Raw genomic sequence first — 17,665 nt, forward strand, 5'->3', positions numbered from 1 at the left:
GGTGGCAAAAATGTGAAGGTTGTTACTGTCTGCTATTGTTCTCAAAGCTGGCAAATTGCAGCATGCCAGCATGGGGCAGGTTCCATGAACAGAGGGTGACTCTGAACTATACTGTATTAGTTGTCTGTGGCTGATGTAACAAATTATCACAAACTTATAAGGCAACACAATTTATCCTCTTACAGCTCTGGAGGTTAGAAGTTCAACAGAGGCCTTACTGAGCCAAAACCAAGGAAGGTATTGGCAGGACTACATTTTTTTTTTCCCTAGAGGGTCTAGGGGAGAGTCCATTTCCCTGCCGTTTTCTAGATGCTTCATGCATTTCTTAGATCATAGCTCTATGCTCCATCTTTAAAGCCAACAACATTTTATCTCTACAATCTTTCTTTTGTAATTATGTATTCTTTTATCTATCCTCATCCACTTTTAAGGATTCTTTATTACATTAGCCCCCTCTCTAAAAAGTCAGTGGATTAATAATCTTAACTCCACCAGCAACCTTAATCCTCCTGTTCCTTGTAACCCAACATGGTCACAGGTTTTAAGGATTAGGAAACGGACTTCGCTGAGGAAGGGCATGCTATTTTGCCTACCAAGTATACTTTCTCACCTGAACCCCAAAGCAAGATTTTTCATATCCAAAGTTGTTTCTCATGTCATTAATACACAAATTTCTAGTATGATAAGGTTGCAGACAATGAAGTTAACACATAAAAATCATATTTCTAAGTACCTGTAACACAACTGGAAAATGAACTTAACATCACTTGCAACAGCATCTAGGAACATCCAACACGCAGATATCAATGAATAAATAACATACAAAAATTCTACGCTGTAAACTATAAAAAAGTGCTAAGATAAATCCCAGAAGGTTTTTTTTAAATGGAGGAGTATATTATGTTTATGGATTAGAAGACTCAATATTGTTAAGATAGCAATACTCTCAAGCAGATCTGTAGAGGCAAAGCAACTCCAATAAGAATACTAGCAAGCCTTATATTAGAGAGAGACAAGCTAATTCTAAACTGTGCAAAGCATTCAAAATAGGGCACATTAGTCAATTATGGTCAATATTAATGCAATTCAGTTGAAAAATAAAATACTGAGCTTCTTCTATATTCCAATAGGTACAGTAAAAGAGAGGGCAGCATCATAATGAAATGATAAGATAGTTCTGAATTCAAATCCCAACTCTATTACCTCTAACTTTCCCACCCTTAGCAGAGCTTCTGGGGAGGAAGAGGAAATGATGGATGTGCAGTTTGAAAAGGCCCCCAGGGAGACTTGGCTGTAACTCACACTGATCCCATATCCCACCAACCGCCACAATAGGCAAGCACTCTCCTAAATAAATTATGCAAGTGATACAATGCTATTGGATTTGGAAGGGACCTTAGAGAATATTATAATTACCCAAGCTTCTCGTGTTCAAAAAGGAAAACTAAAGCTCAAATGGGGTAAAGTGGCTTACTCAACATTGCACAAATATCAAGGTAAGTTATCATCAAAGTTAGACCAGCAGCCAGCCCCCGCCGACCAAATCTGAGTACAAATCCAACTAGCCATGTTCAAGGATGAGCCTCAGAAATTCAGATCCTTTGCCTAAAAAACATGGGGAAAATAACGTCTATGTTTTAGAGATATTTTGAGGAGTAATAAGGTAATAATTTTAAAGTGTTTAGCAAATTGCTTGACACATAGATGGAACTCAATACTTTCTTTTTCTTTTGCCTTCCCCCCTCTGTCCTCTATATTTAGTTAACCTCTCCTTAAATACACTAACACAGGCATAAGTTAGAACTTCAGCTGCAAGGAACAGCCTCCTAACCATGTTAACATAAGTAAAAGTGGGGTATCTATGATAAGGACAGAGAGGGTTATCATCAAGAGCCCAAAGTCAAGAACTCAGGCAGGCTTCAGGAAATCACCAGATCCAGAAGCCATAAAGTCCTCTCTTCATCTCTCTTTTTTCCCTACTTGTCTTTCTCTGCATCTGCTTTGCTCTCTCTCTTTTCTCTCCTTCTGCTTCTCTCTACGCGTGGTAATAGAAGATAGGAATCCCACAACTCAGAACAGATTTCTTCCATTTACCAGTCCAAATTCAATCATATTATTTTAGTCTAAACCCCAAACTTCCTGGGAAAGAGAATTTGGTCAGCCAGTGGTAGGGAGGGGCCAGGAGACCAAACAAACTGGCTGCCAGGCACCCACCACTTAAGGTGAAAAGGACAGTCATGGGGTCCTTGTGAACTGGGCAGAGACCCCCTAAAAACCTACTACAATGTGCTGGCGACTTGCTGGCTGATATCTGAGAGGAATTCCTGTCCAGTTTAAAAGGTGTCCAGCTTAACATGTAGTGTAGAGAGGTACCGCCACAATGGCCAATACCCTGTGTATCAGTGTGGGTACATGGAGGATTTTATCTATTTCCAAAGCTCCCTATTGATTTTGTAATGATCCAGAGTCAAGACCACAGAACAAGTTTTTTTTTTTCCCCCCAAGTCTCTTTCCTTGACTCATTCGTGAGGAGGGTAAGACTGGATATTCTTGCTCTTAAAACCTGGGCTTGTGGAAAAATTGTTCTTAAAAGAATCATCTCATTTCAGATAATCTTGGCTCTAAAATAAAAGGCCCCTTTCACAGACTTATGGAAAGTTGCCATGAAATACACTATATCAGGAAAAATATGGGCTTAATATTTTTCTGCTCTTCAACAGTTATTCCCAACATCCAGTTATTAGAAACACCCTAGCTCCGAAGTCTGGTTTTCTGCTTGTATCCATAACCGCCTTTCTAATGAATGGATTACAGGTGAGCTAATCACAGACACAAGTTTTCTTTCGGTATGATTTAGCACAGTCTGTTACTGGCAAAACCAACTGCCCCTTCAAGTTTTAGATTTCATTATTTTCTCCTTCATTAAAACCACTGATTTTCGTGGAAAATTAAATGAACAACATGCTCTTCTGATGGATGTAACCTGATGCAGTGCAAATACTGTAGCGTTATGCATTGCTGCCAGTACTGCCCCAGTTTATCAGCAGTAAAACCTAAGAACAATAACAACAAAACCCCTTAACACAAGCTCTTTTACCCCAGATTATGTCAGCTCTGCTTTGGTGTTTCACGAATAATAAGCAGAAAATACTGTGCAGAAGTTTCAAGCTCTGTTCTCAAGTAGCCCATTCTCTCCCATAGTTTCGCTGCCTGTTTGGATAAATCTGAATTGGTTACATTGAATATTATGTGTCTCTGATGCACAGGTCCTCCCCCACTTATGAATGTTGACTCGGGTGAGATCCAGCTGGAAGGCCAGCATTTCTTTTTTTTTTTTTTTTTGTCTTTTTGCTATTTCTTGGGCCGCTCCCGCGGCATATGGAGGTTCCCAGGCTAGGGGTCCAATCAGAGCTGTAGCTGCCAGCCTACGCCAGAGCCACAGCAGCGTGGGATCCAAGCTGCATCTGCGACTTATGGCAACGCCAGATCGTTAACCCACTGAGCAAGGGCAGGGACCGAACCCGCAACCTCATGGTTCCTAGTCGGATTTGTTAACCACTGTGCCACGACGGGAACTCCAAGGCCAGCATTTCTGATGGCTACCTGGGGGATGGTGAGCTGATGCTCAAGAAGAATCAAATCGAGGAAGCAGGACACATGCCCAATGCCTTTGCTCTGTAGAGTGGAGTGAACAGTTCACTTGTGAGCCTGTGTGTCTTGCTTTTTTTCCAAAGTGGATCAACCCACCATGCTAAAATGGCTCTATGGACTAGCTGCTTCCTTTCTCTGTTAGCTCTTCCTCTAAGAGGGTCTAGAGTCCTATCCAAGAGGACAGTGACCTCAGGCAAATCCACACGAAGCCAGAGTTACTAATGGCTGTAAGCACAGAGCCTTTCTTCCCAACACACTACTGGGAAACAGGCGGTTAAAACATTTGCACAAAGTAACACCACAGTCAGTGTACGCCAACTATTCTTTTTCCTAGTGTGCCAACCATTACTTTTCAAGAATTTAACTTTTAGAAATGTGTCCTACAAGAATGTTTACTTGAGTGCATCAGAGTGTTTATTGTGACACTGTTTTTACAAAAAGAAAACCAAAGAATAAAGTTAAGTGCCCACAAGTGGGATAATGGGATAATAGCTAAATAAATTATGGTCCATCCATACGATGAAGTACTAAGAGGCTGACAAAAGGAAGAGAGTACAGCCATATGTTAGGACATGGGGAAATGTCCATAATACATGATTAAATGGAAAAAAAAAAAAGCAAAACAGCATGTGTCTTATGATAAAATTTTTATAAAATAACACATTTTTTTTTGGCTGCACCTGCAGCATGTGGAAGTTCCCTAAGCCAGGGATGGAACTTGCACCACAGCAGCAACATGTCACTGCAGTGACAATGCTGGATCCTTTACCCACTGCGCCACAAGGGAAATCTGAATTTTTATAAAATATTTTCTATGGACTCTGCGTGTGTGTGTGTGTGTGTGTGTGAGAGAGAGAGAGAGAGAGAGAGGAAAAAATGCACATACACAAAAAGATCAAAAGGGATACATAATAAACTATTAACAGCAAGAAAAAATGGGTCTGGAGTGAGTCTGAAGTGGAAAAGTGGGTAATTGGCAGTTTCCACTCTATACATTTTTGTTATCATTGAATTTCCTACTGTGAATTGAAGTTGGCACTTGCCGTCAGGCTTTACTTGAAGTAAAACAGGAGCCACTGCAGGGGCCAACCCACAGCGCCCCCTGAGTGGAGCTCAGGAGGGGACCAGGAGGGAGGCACTCTGTGCTCTGGGAAGACTGGAAGAGCAAGTCTTTAGACAGTCAGATAGTTTTTTAGGAGGAGATTTTTATGAGCTCAATCCTTGCATCTCCTCATATCGAGAAAAACATTAAAATCCTTCCATGGTGACTAATGTCTGTGACTAGGAGTAATCTTCACCGAGACCAGCCGCAAACTTTGCAAAGTGCGTGCCTGGCTGCAGGCACCTCCCCCTTCACCTTCAGGATTCTATCTTGATAGTCTGCCTTTCCTCCTTGGGGCAGATAGCTCGGAATACTGCCTCCTGGGCTGGAGGTAGTGGAGAAAACAAAAGATGTGGGGTCAGCTGAGAGTGCAGCCACTCCCAAGGGTGGGCCAGTGAGCCCTGAGGGTCCTCAGGAATCAAAGAAGACTAGCCCACAGCTCAGGTGCCTATCTAAGGAGAGATTCCAGTAACCCAGACATTTACGTTTTCCCAGGACACTGGTTTTCTGTAAATCTGGTTATCTGTAAACCTTTGGTGCCTGCTACCTTCCCTTTGCTGCAAAAACTCCTATATCTTAGCTCCGCTGCTCGCCTCCTAGCGGTTTCTTGGAGCTACCTGAGATGCTGTCTCCTGGGCTTAAGTCCTAATTTCACCCCAAATAAAACTTAAATCTCAACTTTCTGGTTGTGCATTTTTTTTTAGTCAACACTACAATTAGAAGACATTATTTTATAATTAAAAATAAGTATGATATGGTATAGAATTTCAGTTTAGGATGAAGGAGTTCTGGAAATCGATGCTGTTGGTGGTTGTATCACAGGGTGCAGGTACTGAACTAGACACTTAAAATGGTTGAAATGGGAAATCCTACATTATATATATATGTTTTATCACAATAAAAAATATGGTGTCCTTCATAAGGATACTTCATTAGCTAAGAAATGGTCAGTGGGCGGCCTTAAAGATGAGCCACCTGTTCACAGGTAAGGGCAGGTGAGCCTGGACATACTTGTAAAGTGATGTGATGCCAGCGAATTAGACATGATAAGGTCCCTAGTGTTACAGATGATGTCCCTGAACAATTAGGGTAAAAGATAAAGTCACATTCAGCTGTTAGCATTACAGGAGGATTATTTTTGGTAAAGTAGTTATTTAGGGGCGAGGTTCTTCCAGATACCTCTTATGTATTTCACCATAACCACAACCCCTTCCCCACTTGAGTAATAACTATTCCTTCTCTTAGACCTGAGCCTCCTGATAATGTTAAGATGTTACACCTTCGTACTTTGCTGCCTAAACACATCTTATCTTATCAAACCTGTACTGGAGCTCCTTACGAGTCCCTATTAAACTTGCTGACCACTTAATTTATGGAATTATAACTTTGAAGTTTTCACATGCCATATTTGACACAAGAAAGAGTTACCAGGATCTATGAGATAGAAAGACATCGGGTCTAAGGCTCACTCACACTTACAATACCAAAAGTGTCTCTAAGTCAGCTAATCAATAAACATTTATTATTTGCCTACTGTATGAGTTTGGTAGGATAAACAAAGAAGTATAATACAGTTGCCTGTACTTAAGGGTCTTACACCTTATAAATGAAATGCCCAATACACAAGGCACTGGATTGAACTGAATTGAACTGAACGAAATTGGATTGGGTTGGATTAGATTGAATGGGACTCATTAATTTAATACAAAAACATTGAACGAAGACATTGCACCGAACAAGGTCGTGTGCATGTGAAGAGGAAAATAAAAGTACTAATAAAACATATTTTCTCTCTCCTGTAAGATTCACAACTGAGGAGACAGCAGGAGTGAACGAAGTGACGTGCCAGTCACGCTGCACTGGTGATACAATAGAGTCATAAAGACAAGCTGTGAAGAGGAGGGCATTCATCCTCCATGCAGTGGTTGGAGTAGGAGCAGGAACAGGGCTGGGGATGGGGGGTGGTACTCGGGCTCAGAGAACAGCTCGAGCAAAGGCCTGGAGCGGGGAACATGCCAGATTGATTAGGGAACAGACTGGTTCATTTCATCTAGAGCCCAGCATACAGGACAGGGGGCAGGCTCTCTGTGTGAGATAAATTAGGGGAGGGACGTTGGAGCCAGAGCCTTGAGGCACTTGTGAGGCATCGCACAGTCCAGGGGCTCCAAAGGTTTACGGAAACTTAATTCAACTAGGAGAGCATTTATCCACGGAAGCGTCACCTCTCATGCAGGTTACTGCACTAGATTTTAACCCTTCTTTCCATCTCCAACCTGGCCCTTTCTCATCAGCTTCCCACATAGCAGTGTGGTTTTTAGGAGACTGCAAATCAAATCATGTCACACTTCTGCCCAATATCTCTCCTTTGTTTCTTTCTCTCCAAGGTCACAGTGTTAACATGACCTTGAGGTTCTGCAGGGTAGGGAATCCCACCTCCCTGGCCTCATCTTACACCAAGACACCTGGTCTCTCCCATGATGCTTCAGGCCACCTGAGTGCTCCTTCCTGATCATAGGCTGCTCTGCAGTGTCTCCATGCCAACTTCAATGTTAAGAGCAAGGGATCAGTAGACAGCTGTGGAATAAAGAAGGGCATGCAGACAGGTATGCAGGCATGAATGAAGGAATTCCACCTACAAAATTCATCTCAACTACCCTTCACTCTTATCGTGGAATGCCTACAGGGCCAGCAGCTTCCCTACTCTGCCTAGAGAGCAGAAGACACATGGGCTCAGATGGAGAAAGACTCTGAGGAAGGTCAGGGAGATTTTGGAGCAGGAACAAGACCACCACTAAATTGACCTTCCCTGGAGTCCAGGTTGGACAAGAGAAGTCAGAAACAGGGAGGGAGCCTGAGAGCATAGCAAAGGCCGACTAGGATCCAAGGGTGTGTGAGAGGAACATACACAAGAGGCCACAATTCAGAAGGACTGGAAACTTCAAGATCACAGCAGAGAAGACCGCTTTGAGGCAAGGCTTCCAGGTAACCAGAGTGGAAAAGGATATCCTAAGAGCCAAGGTCAAGAAACTGGTGGACCGAGAGCTGAGGTCACCAGAGATAATAGTTTACCACTTGTCACTATTCATGGTACCTATAACTGCAATCCCACATTATTTGTTGGTTTATTTGCTATCTTTTTTTTTTTTTTTTACCACCCCAACTAGATTATACTCAAGGGCAAGGACCAGGTATGTCTCAGTGTGATATCTAGGATCAATCATAATCAGAGATACTTGTTGCATATTTGGAGGATAAATGAGTGATTGAAGGGTTAGGGTTGTGACTGTACTTCAATCTCTCATTTGTCCTTTCACATTTGAAGGTGACTGTGCTTTCAGAAGTTGGGTGATGTGAGTGAAAACCATTTGAGAGTTATGAAGACATAATTTTACTGAGCTATTCAACCTCAGGATTTATATACAATTGCTCGTATTGTTTTTAGGTCCTGAATTTATTCTCTCTACCTTGAAAGTGCATGTTCTTCAAAGGCAAGAGCAAAATTCTATATAATACTTCATTTCTATTCCCAGAGCACTCAGCCTAGGGCTGTAATAATACTAAGTGGATGCATATCAGCCTTGAGGAGTGGGGTGGGGTGGTAGTTAAACATTTTTGTAGTTACACAGAACCACTTCTGTCAATGCTGTTTGACAGAAGCTTCCATATCAGCAACATAAGGACAAAAAGGAGGACATAGCTCATAGGGTTGATACAAAGCTTAAATGAGAGAATGTGTATAACCATTTATCAGTGCCATGTGCACAGTTGTCCATGCATGGTAGCAAAAGATAAAAAGAATTTTTACTCTGTTGTTTAGACCATGTGAGCTATTGCATTTAGGGTTTGTCATTATCTGCATCAATTATACTCTCATGCTCTTCTTGGAACCTTGCCCCAAAGGAACACTTCCTTTCCTGGTTTGCTTCAGCAGCAAGGATTCTGCCCCAGCACCAGTCTTCCGCAGGACCAGTTTGGTCTGCCAGCTCTGGTGGAGGGGAGGGGCGGGGCTGATGACCCCAGAGGCCAATCTGGGTGTGCACAGCTGCATGCTGCCCTCTGGTGGTGGCCTTTTGGGCTGCCCCATCTCTGCACTGGACTTTCCCAGGGCTGTGCTGACCGAAAGGTACAGGGACAAACCACAGAATGAGCACCCATAGGGAATTGCCTCGAGGATTACGGGCTGGTGATGAGGGATGCACTGCACCAACTATTCTATTTGGCTCAGTTCCTCTTATGCATTATGGGGATGTGCAATCTATACCAGTGAAAAACTCAGTATCTTCAAGCATTATAAGGTCTTTGGAGCTCAGGTGACATGGTTCCAAGGCTTTGAGAGGGGGAGTAATCAGCCTAAGATCACACTACTCAGCTGTGACATTGGCCTCTTAAGTTCTGTGTGATGGTTCACCTGCCAGACTGCTTTCCTTCTGTAAGGAAAAGTCGGGGTTCTTGCCATAAGAGAGAATTTCCTACAGGAAGGCTTCAGCATTGCCTCAGGTGAAATTACCCTAAAAGACCACAGAAGACCCGGGAGCCCACCTTGTTTCTTCCCTTTCCTTCATGCTTTCTACTCAATAGCAAGTCAGACTCTTCACTTTCCCATCTCCCATAGCTGTTCCCTGTTTCCCACCTCATCTGTACTAAGCAGCACTATGCAGGAGTTCTTTGGCTTGGATGACTACACTGCTTTCCTACAATCACCAGCCCCCTCCCTGAAGTACCCTCTTTCCCCAGGATCCTCCTTCTCTCATTATTCTTGATCATGTTTCCCTATTCCTTCATAGCAGGAATCACTATTCATAATTATCTTCTTTCTTTCCTTAATGAATATCCTCTATGAAGAATAACTTCCAGGAAAGCAGAGCTCTTGTCTTCCCACTGCTATATTCTCAATGTCTGGTACATAATAGATGCTCAGAAAGGTGCTTGTTGTGGGAAAAACTGCACTTTAGATCTTGAGCAACTTGCTAAATTTCTACAACTTGCAGCTGCTCCCTTGCCATGTCCAACTGCACAGAATCATCTTAATCAGACTGTGCTCTTATGTTGGTTGTCTGAGTGAATGAGCACATAGAAGGGGTCTCATTTCCCCCAGAGCAAGCCTTGTGTGCATGTTTATACATGCATAGAGCAAATTTTATATATTTATACAAATTACATTTCTGCCTCCATGTCATTTACAATAGCTAGTGAATACGTGTTCCTTCTCCTATGCCTCACTGTAAGTCACAGTAACAAGATTTTACAGCACTAAATGCCATCCCAGTACATTAATACAAACTTGATATTATGTTAATTTGGTGGTGGTTTCTCCCTGTAACTAGGCATTCTGGAATCATATCCAAGAAAAATAATTGAATAGGGAAAGAGACTGTAGTTGCCATTAAATTAAAACCAGAGATCATGTTGTGTGTTATTCTTCTCTGGTTCCACCTATAGCAATAACTGGAAAGGGGTCCTTAAGGGTGAGTAATTGGAATCAAAGTCACAAGAGCCAGAAATCATGAACCAGTCTCTTTCAACACTACAGTAAATGCCACCAGAGAACGAAGGCTGGGTAGGAAACTATGCATGCGAACAAATAAACACCGCAGTAAAGAAGTATGCAGGAGAACGGTGATAATGTACACACAGCATCATGCCTCCTTTTGACTCAGCAACAATAATCTTGTTACACAAGAGTGATATTTCAGTCAGATCTGGCCCTCGATGTAGAAGGCTCTGAGTCACCTGCCTGGGGGAAGCTGCAAACATTTCACACTTTTACAGACAGCAGCAAGCTAACAGAATTACAGTCTGGCTCACTAAGCACACATCCCTTGGTTGTGCCAGCCTCTCTTTAGAGCAAAGCTGCTCCCTCAAAGGCATACTACCATTACTCTCCCTGCACCATTGCCTCCTTATCTGCACAGCCTTCTCTAAGGTACATGCAAAGTGAAAAGAGGGTACGTTGAAAAGGGAAGAAATGCAATTGATGACAGTCCTTCAGACTTGTTCATCAGATCCACCCATTAGCCTCTTGATGACACTAGGCTCTCCTGTGTCTTACCTTCTCTTTAAAGTAAAAATCATTTGTGTCAGCTTAAGTGATGGTCAAATAGTCTTTTTTTTTTTTTTTTTTTTTTTTGCCTCCAAATAATGTGTACCCTTTCACTGTCTGTGGTTCGGTGTGTAAGGAATATATGCTTTCTTATCCAAGATTTGAACACTTGAGGAAAATCTCTAAGATCCTTTGGGGGAAAGGGACTAATAACACTGGGAAGTCAAGGTTAGTAATCCCATGAGCCTGAAAGAAGGTTTTTATTAAAAGATACCTAAGCAGCCAGAGACATTTACCTGGACGGCGCAACTTTCTTCTTCCAGAATGACGGGTCGTAGTAAGTTTACTTGCCGTGGTCTGTGTTTGCTGAGGGAAGAATCTAAGTAAGGGGAGGGTGAGTTTCAGAGGATAAAACTCTAGTATGGCTTCAGTGGATGGGTAAGCCTCCTGAACTACGGCCTCAGTGGATCTCAGAAAACAGGCAGACAGGCTGATGATCTCAAAACATGTTCATTTATCAAGGAGGCTTCATTCTAAGCTACGTTTCACACCACAGCTCTGTAAATGCCTTAATCCCACAGTTCAACAATCTGAACCAGAAGAGGTTTCAGCAAAGGTCAAAAATGATCTGAATAAAAGGCTAAGTAGTGCGAAAGCAGTGTGTGCTGGGAGGCAGCTGTCTTAATGTCTAAACACCCTCTATCTTATGTTACATTGCAACCTTGGGGAAATTCCTGAATCTGGCTAAGTCTCTGAGTTTGGGGTTTTTTTCCTTTTTTTCTTTTTTTAGTTATAAAATGTGGTAAGTAATTCTTGCCAAACCTATCTCTTTTCTTGGTAATTGTGACATTCAAGTAAAACAGAGCTACTAAAAACTATAAAGGACAGGAAAATGCAGGATCTGATCAGTGTGATGATGATAATGCTGAAGGTACCCTGGAAGCTGGCTGGTCTCTGCCCAAGCCTCGAGTCTCTGCCCCAAATCACAAAAAGGAATGGAATGAAGGAGCCAGATACTTCACACACTAGAGAACAGGCAAGGAGCTTCAGCCCCAGGTGTAATGCTCAGTAGGTACCCACGCCCAAGCAAACAGGGTCACCCAAATTTCAACACAGCCGTGATGACATGTTCAGAATGCAATACCAAGCAAATAACTTAACCCTTCTGGGTGCCTTGCGTTAAAAGTCCACTTCTGGCTAGTTGAGTGGCCTTGGACAGGTAGCTTTACTTGTAATTTTTGATTTTAAAAAATCTTAAAATTAATATACAGTGAAATTGACATTTTGGGGGGTACAGTTTGATGAATTTTGACACGCACAGATTTAAGAAGTCGCCACTATGGTTAAAATGTAGAAAGTTCTATCAACCCATCGAACTTCCGCAAGCTTTCCCCGTGTGATCATTTGCTCTGCCATCCATAACCCATGGTGATGACTGCACTGCTCTCCATTACTAGCATTTTGTTTTTGCAAAAATGTTGTATAAATGAATGAGACAGTAAGTAGTCTTTTGAAACATATTTATTTCATGCACTATCGTGCCTTTGAGGGGCTCCAAGTTGTTGCCCATATGAATAGCCTGTTCCTTTTAAATACCGTTCCTTCCAAATATTCCCATTGAATGATTAGAACACAGTTTGTTGAGCCATTTATCTGTCGAAGGACATTTGGGCTCTTTCAAGTTTTTAGTGATCATGAATCGAGCTGCAGTAAAAACTGTGTACAGGTTTTTGAGTAGACATATATTTTCATTTCTCTAGGGCAGGGGACAATCATCTTTTTCTGTATGTGGCCAGACAGTATAATTTAGCTTTGTGGGCCATGAAGTCTTTGCTGTAAATTAGCCATAGACAATACAAAAGGAGGAAGTACGGCTGTGTTCCAGTAAAACCTTATTTATAGGAATAAGGAGTCACGATTTGCCAACCCGTGATGTGTGATAAGTACCCAGGTGTGGGGGTGCTGGGTCATTACAATAAGTGTACTTTCAGCTTTGTGATAAGATTCCACACTGTTTTTTTTTTTTTTTTCAATGTGGCTGTACTATTTTGTATTATCATCGGCATGTCAACACTTAGTATTGTCAGTGAGTTTAGCCCTTTTAATGAGTTGAGTATTCCTAAGGGGTACACGCCATTCTAAGTGGTATTTCACCGTGTCACTAATTTGCACAGCCCAGTGGCTAATGATGCTGAACTTCTTTTGCTTTTTGGCCAATCCATTTTACTCTCTTTGTAAAGAGAGTCCGATCAAGGCTTCTGTTCAGTTTTTAATTGGGTGGATTGTTTTCTTACTATCGAATTGTGAAATTTCTTTGCTTATTCTGGACAGAAGACATTTTGAATATATTGTTTGCAAATATTTTCTCCCAGTCCATCTCTTGTTTTTTCATTCCCTTGACAGTATCCTTCGCAAACAAAAATTTCTAATATTGATGAACTCCAAGTGTTTTCTTTTATGGAGATTGCTTTCAGTATTATTTCTAAGATCTCTTGGCCTAACCCCAGGTCATGACGATTTTTCTCAAATGTTTTCTTTTGAAAGTTTTGTCGGTCTACATTTTACATGCAGATCAATATAAGTGGATCTATGATTCATTTTAAGTTTTCAGATGAAGTGTAGAATTTCTTCTTTCATATATGTAAACACAAATTGTTCCAGGGCCATTTGTTGAAAAGACTATTCTCTTTCTATTTAATTGCTTTTGCACCTTTGGCAAAAATGAACTGGCCAACTGCAATGTGGTATCTTGGGTTAAATCATGGGAAACCAAAAAGATACGAATGGAAAAACTTTTGTGAAACCAAAGTCTAGAGTTTAGTGAAGAGCACTGCACCGATGTTAATTTCCTAGTTTTGCAAAACGGACTGTGGCAGTGTCAGACGTTAACATTAAGGGAATATTGAAGAGAGGTATATGTGAATTCTGTATTATCTTGGCAACTTCTCTATAAATCTCAAATTGTTCCAAAATAGAAATTGACAGAACATTGTAAATCGACTCTAGGAAAATAATAAATAAATAAATAAAGTGGCCATGTTTCTGTGGACCTTTTCTGGAGTCTTGATCCTGTTCCATCAATCCATGTGCCTGTGGCTTCCCCGATACCACGCTATCTAGATGACCGGGGTGGTGTCACTGTTAGTGAACAATTAACAAACATTATTTGTTTGTGGTCCTCCCTTACAGACCAGGAGCTCTGCAAGGCATGCAGGCAGAAGTTGAGTCTTAGTTCACTGCTCAGTCCTAGCACCACGTCTGGCATAGGGCAAGTAGTTGATACATTCTTTTATCAAATGACTTTAAAAAATGCCTCTTAGGGACAAAGACGTTCCCCTGCCATCTGTTCTTCCTGTCCTATAGGGCTTATCGTCTTACTATCAAGAGGTTCTGGGTTAAATTAGACCAAGAACGTACCAGGCTGACTAGGGAAATGGCGTGGGTAAAGCTCTTAGCACAGAGCACGAGACAAAGTACATGTTCAGCAAATGTTAGCCTTAACTACACTTTCTATTTTCTTTTATACTCTTGGCTGTGCCTGCATCACGTGCAAGTTCCAGGGCCAGGGACTGAACCCAGGCCACAGCAGTGACCTAAGCCACCACAGTGACAATGCCAAGTCCTTCACCTCCAGGCCACCAGGAACTTCAATTACTATTTTTAATCATTAAAAAAAAAACAGATTTGAGTATTTAATCTGACCTCTAAATTATTTTATTCATTCATTCATAAAATACTTATCCATTTGACAGGGCTTATAGCCTTTGTACCTCAAGCCATGCATTTTGCTCGGAACTGGAGACAAAGCAGAAAACAGGGCAGACATGATCCTGCCCCAAGAGCAAATTGCTGAATAAGCATTCAAACCATTGACTCCACATGTCCAAACCTAATGTACTGTGAAGACCTTATTCCATATGAGCTATGCATTTGTTTACTGAAACTCAACTTTATCCATTTTTTAAAAGAAACACTGTCTGGTTTCTGCCAAGGTAGATATGTGCTAATTTTCATAGATGTAATAATTATCTTATGATTTCCAATGTGGGATATTATGAAAGAGGAAAGAGTAATTTTGGAAAATTCGTTGAGGAGACCAAGGAGAAACAGTAGCCTGGTAGCCTGCAGAGTTTTTCAGCTCCAGCACATGAAGGCTGTTTCTTTTTTTTCCCCCACTTCAATAAAATACGCAGGGTGATTCATTAATTTTCTGTCTCTCTCTTTTCTGCTCTCTCTCTCTCACATCCCTATCAAGGACACTTCCTTAATGTAATTAATGACTATGATTTTTATCCTTGTCTTTATCTCTCAACCAAAAATGTGGGGGAGGAGAATATTCAGTGATTCTCTTACCATCTGGGGAAAATTATTTGCAAGTGCAAATTTAGGTTTCTTAAGAAGCCAGCCTTATATAAAAATCCTTTCTCATTCTGCATCAAACTTTCCCCCACCTGTGTCTTTGCTTGCATGTATACATTCCTCAGCTTCTGTAATTGTCATTTAATAACCCAAAGAGGATCTTCGGTCCCCTCCCTATGATTGAATTAGGCAACAAGGAAGCACATCTGATTTCTGCTTTGTGTTGTCCCTATTGGCTAGGAAGCAACGGAGCTACACACTAGAGGAAGCTAATTAGACATTTTCCTCTTTTAAATACGCCTTGCATCTTAAATACTTTGATCACAGTTAAACTGCACCCTTAGCTAATTAACAGCAAAACAATTAAGGAACTGTGTTGGCTGTTGAAAATAAACAGTTTCCCAGCAAAGCCAACTCATTACACATGGGCAACTATGGTCTTTGAATCCAATTTCCTGCAAAGACTAAGACAAACTGCTTTTTCTGAATATCCGCCTCTGAGATGTATCTAATTCTGTTTACAGTGATAAAATCTTCCCAGTGGAATATCCCTCTGATCTCATAACCTGACAACAAACATAGCAAGCTGACTGATCTGCATCATTCCCGTGAACCAAATCAAAACATTCGACCTGTCTCATCAGCACCAGGACCAGCACATCCAGTAAAGCTCACCATTATCACGGAGTTCTACTTCACTAGTTCACATAATTTGAAAAGAAATGATCTGTTTTGGGAAGTTGTTGGAAGCACAGCAATCTTGGCAGCATGGAGGTAATATTTAATAAAGGTCTGCAGAATAATGTCCCTGGTTTGGCAGACATTCATCTTCTTTACATCACCCCAGAGAGAAGCAGAACTTTAAATTAAATGCTAAGTAGTGCTTACACAGAAATTATAAATTCAATGTCCCTCCCACTCAGCCATATTTTTGGCTGGCTATTGTTTAGTTTGCACAATGCAATGGTCATAACTCCCTTTTTTCATTTGTAATGTAGCAAGGACAACACTCCACTGGCCGTAGATGAAGGATATATCTGGGTGGGTGGGAGAAAATTTATATTAGTCAGGGCTCAGCCACAATGCTGAAAGATAAGTAAACTAGTAGACTCTGAAGAGCTACAATGTACAAGATGAAGGATCCATTAAAGAAGAGCAAAATCCACTGAGCACTATAATTGGCTGGAAGGTAAGAAAAGTGACTGTTTGGTTGGTTAGTTTATTCATTTAATGACTGATTTATCAATTACTTATTGAGCATAATATTCGAGGCAATGAGCCAGGTGGCTGCATGCAGTGGGCAGCAGAAAGCTGACCCCAAAATGCCTTGTGATGAAATCCCTCATTTACGTCTATAGAGACTCAGTGATTGGGGAGACGACAACCTTTGTGTGCCCAGCACTGCATTTCTGTTTAGGTAAGGAAAAATAGTGGTTAGCGACCACTATGTACTTACTGTATCCCATTCTACTCAGGTATTAATATGTTTAATCCTCATCTAAAATACCCTCCTAGATGGTCAGGATATGTTTGATACCCATTCTGCAGGTGAGGAACTATGTCATAGTAAATTGACCAAGATCACACTACTAGTGAGTGGCGGGTCTAGGTTTGAACTAGAGCTGGGTGGCTCTACAGCCCACCACCCATACTCCAGAGAAGGCAGAGCACCAAGCTCCTATTCTAGAAAACTTTAACACTGGGAAGCCAAAAATTACTAATGCAAAACAAATAGAAGTTATTTTCAGAGTCATGTGTGCAGAACTGTGGTTTGGGATTGAAAAGTCATTCTAAAGGGAGGGAGTATAAGGTGTGGTCAGGTCCTCAGAAGCTCCGTGGCTTTACGATCAACAATGAGGGGCACAGGCTTTGGAAGCATTTGGATTCAAATGCTGACCTACCACCCACCTCTGTCGCCGTCACGTCTTCATGTCCCATGTTCCCATCTATAATACGGATGCTGGTACATGTCCACTGAGGGCTATCTGGAAGATAGCGGAATAATATATGTAAGGTCTGGTACACAGGAAGCATGTAACAGATGTTGTATCTTCCTAAGGTGGATTTTAGCAACTTTAATGTGTACAGACTGGCGGGCGGGCGGCAAGAGAGTGGGGAGGGATTGACAATACGTACAGAGGCACAGAGTTAGAGGACATAAGCCACACCTTTTCCAATTCAGCTCTTAAGCTCCCTTCCCCTTCCTCGTTCTTGGCTCCTTATCACTGTGGGTGTCCTGGACTCTAAATAACAAAATTAGACACTTTGCGATGATAACACACACATACACCCATATGCACACATACAGAGAGATAGTACTATACCCGAACTTAAAGGACTTAAAATTTAATACTAAGGCAGGTAGTGTTTTGCCTAAGTTCATCTCTAGCAGGTAGGTAAGCCCTCGTGAAAGCCTCTATAAAATGAATTTCAGCATTAGTAACGTCTAGTAATTCACCAGCCCATTGTGCTAGCTGGAACTCTCATTTCCAGAAAGAATGGAAGCAAGTTCC

The 17,665-nt window shown here is 41.5% G+C and overlaps 1 long non-coding RNA gene across 7 annotated transcripts in view; it reads right to left on the minus strand.

The window, feature by feature from the left end:
• Positions 1-17,665, minus strand: part of LOC110259527 (uncharacterized) — a 384,785-nt gene that overhangs the window by 80,313 nt on the left and 286,807 nt on the right. For 3 of the 7 annotated variants that reach the window (XR_014838971.1, XR_014838967.1, XR_014838969.1), the window contains one exon: positions 17,061-17,137. The exons of the other annotated variants lie outside the window; for them this stretch is intronic. This is a non-coding gene — a long non-coding RNA (uncharacterized LOC110259527). The remainder of the gene's footprint in view (positions 1-17,060; positions 17,138-17,665) is intronic. 7 annotated transcript variants of the gene reach the window in all.

The sequence above is a fragment of the Sus scrofa genome, chromosome 2, assembly GCF_054392235.1.
Source record: "Sus scrofa isolate SSC_HxYL_T2T_F1_AM1 chromosome 2, Sscrofa_HxYL_maternal_Yorkshire_Landrace_v2.0, whole genome shotgun sequence".
Taxonomy (NCBI): domain Eukaryota; kingdom Metazoa; phylum Chordata; class Mammalia; order Artiodactyla; family Suidae; genus Sus; species Sus scrofa.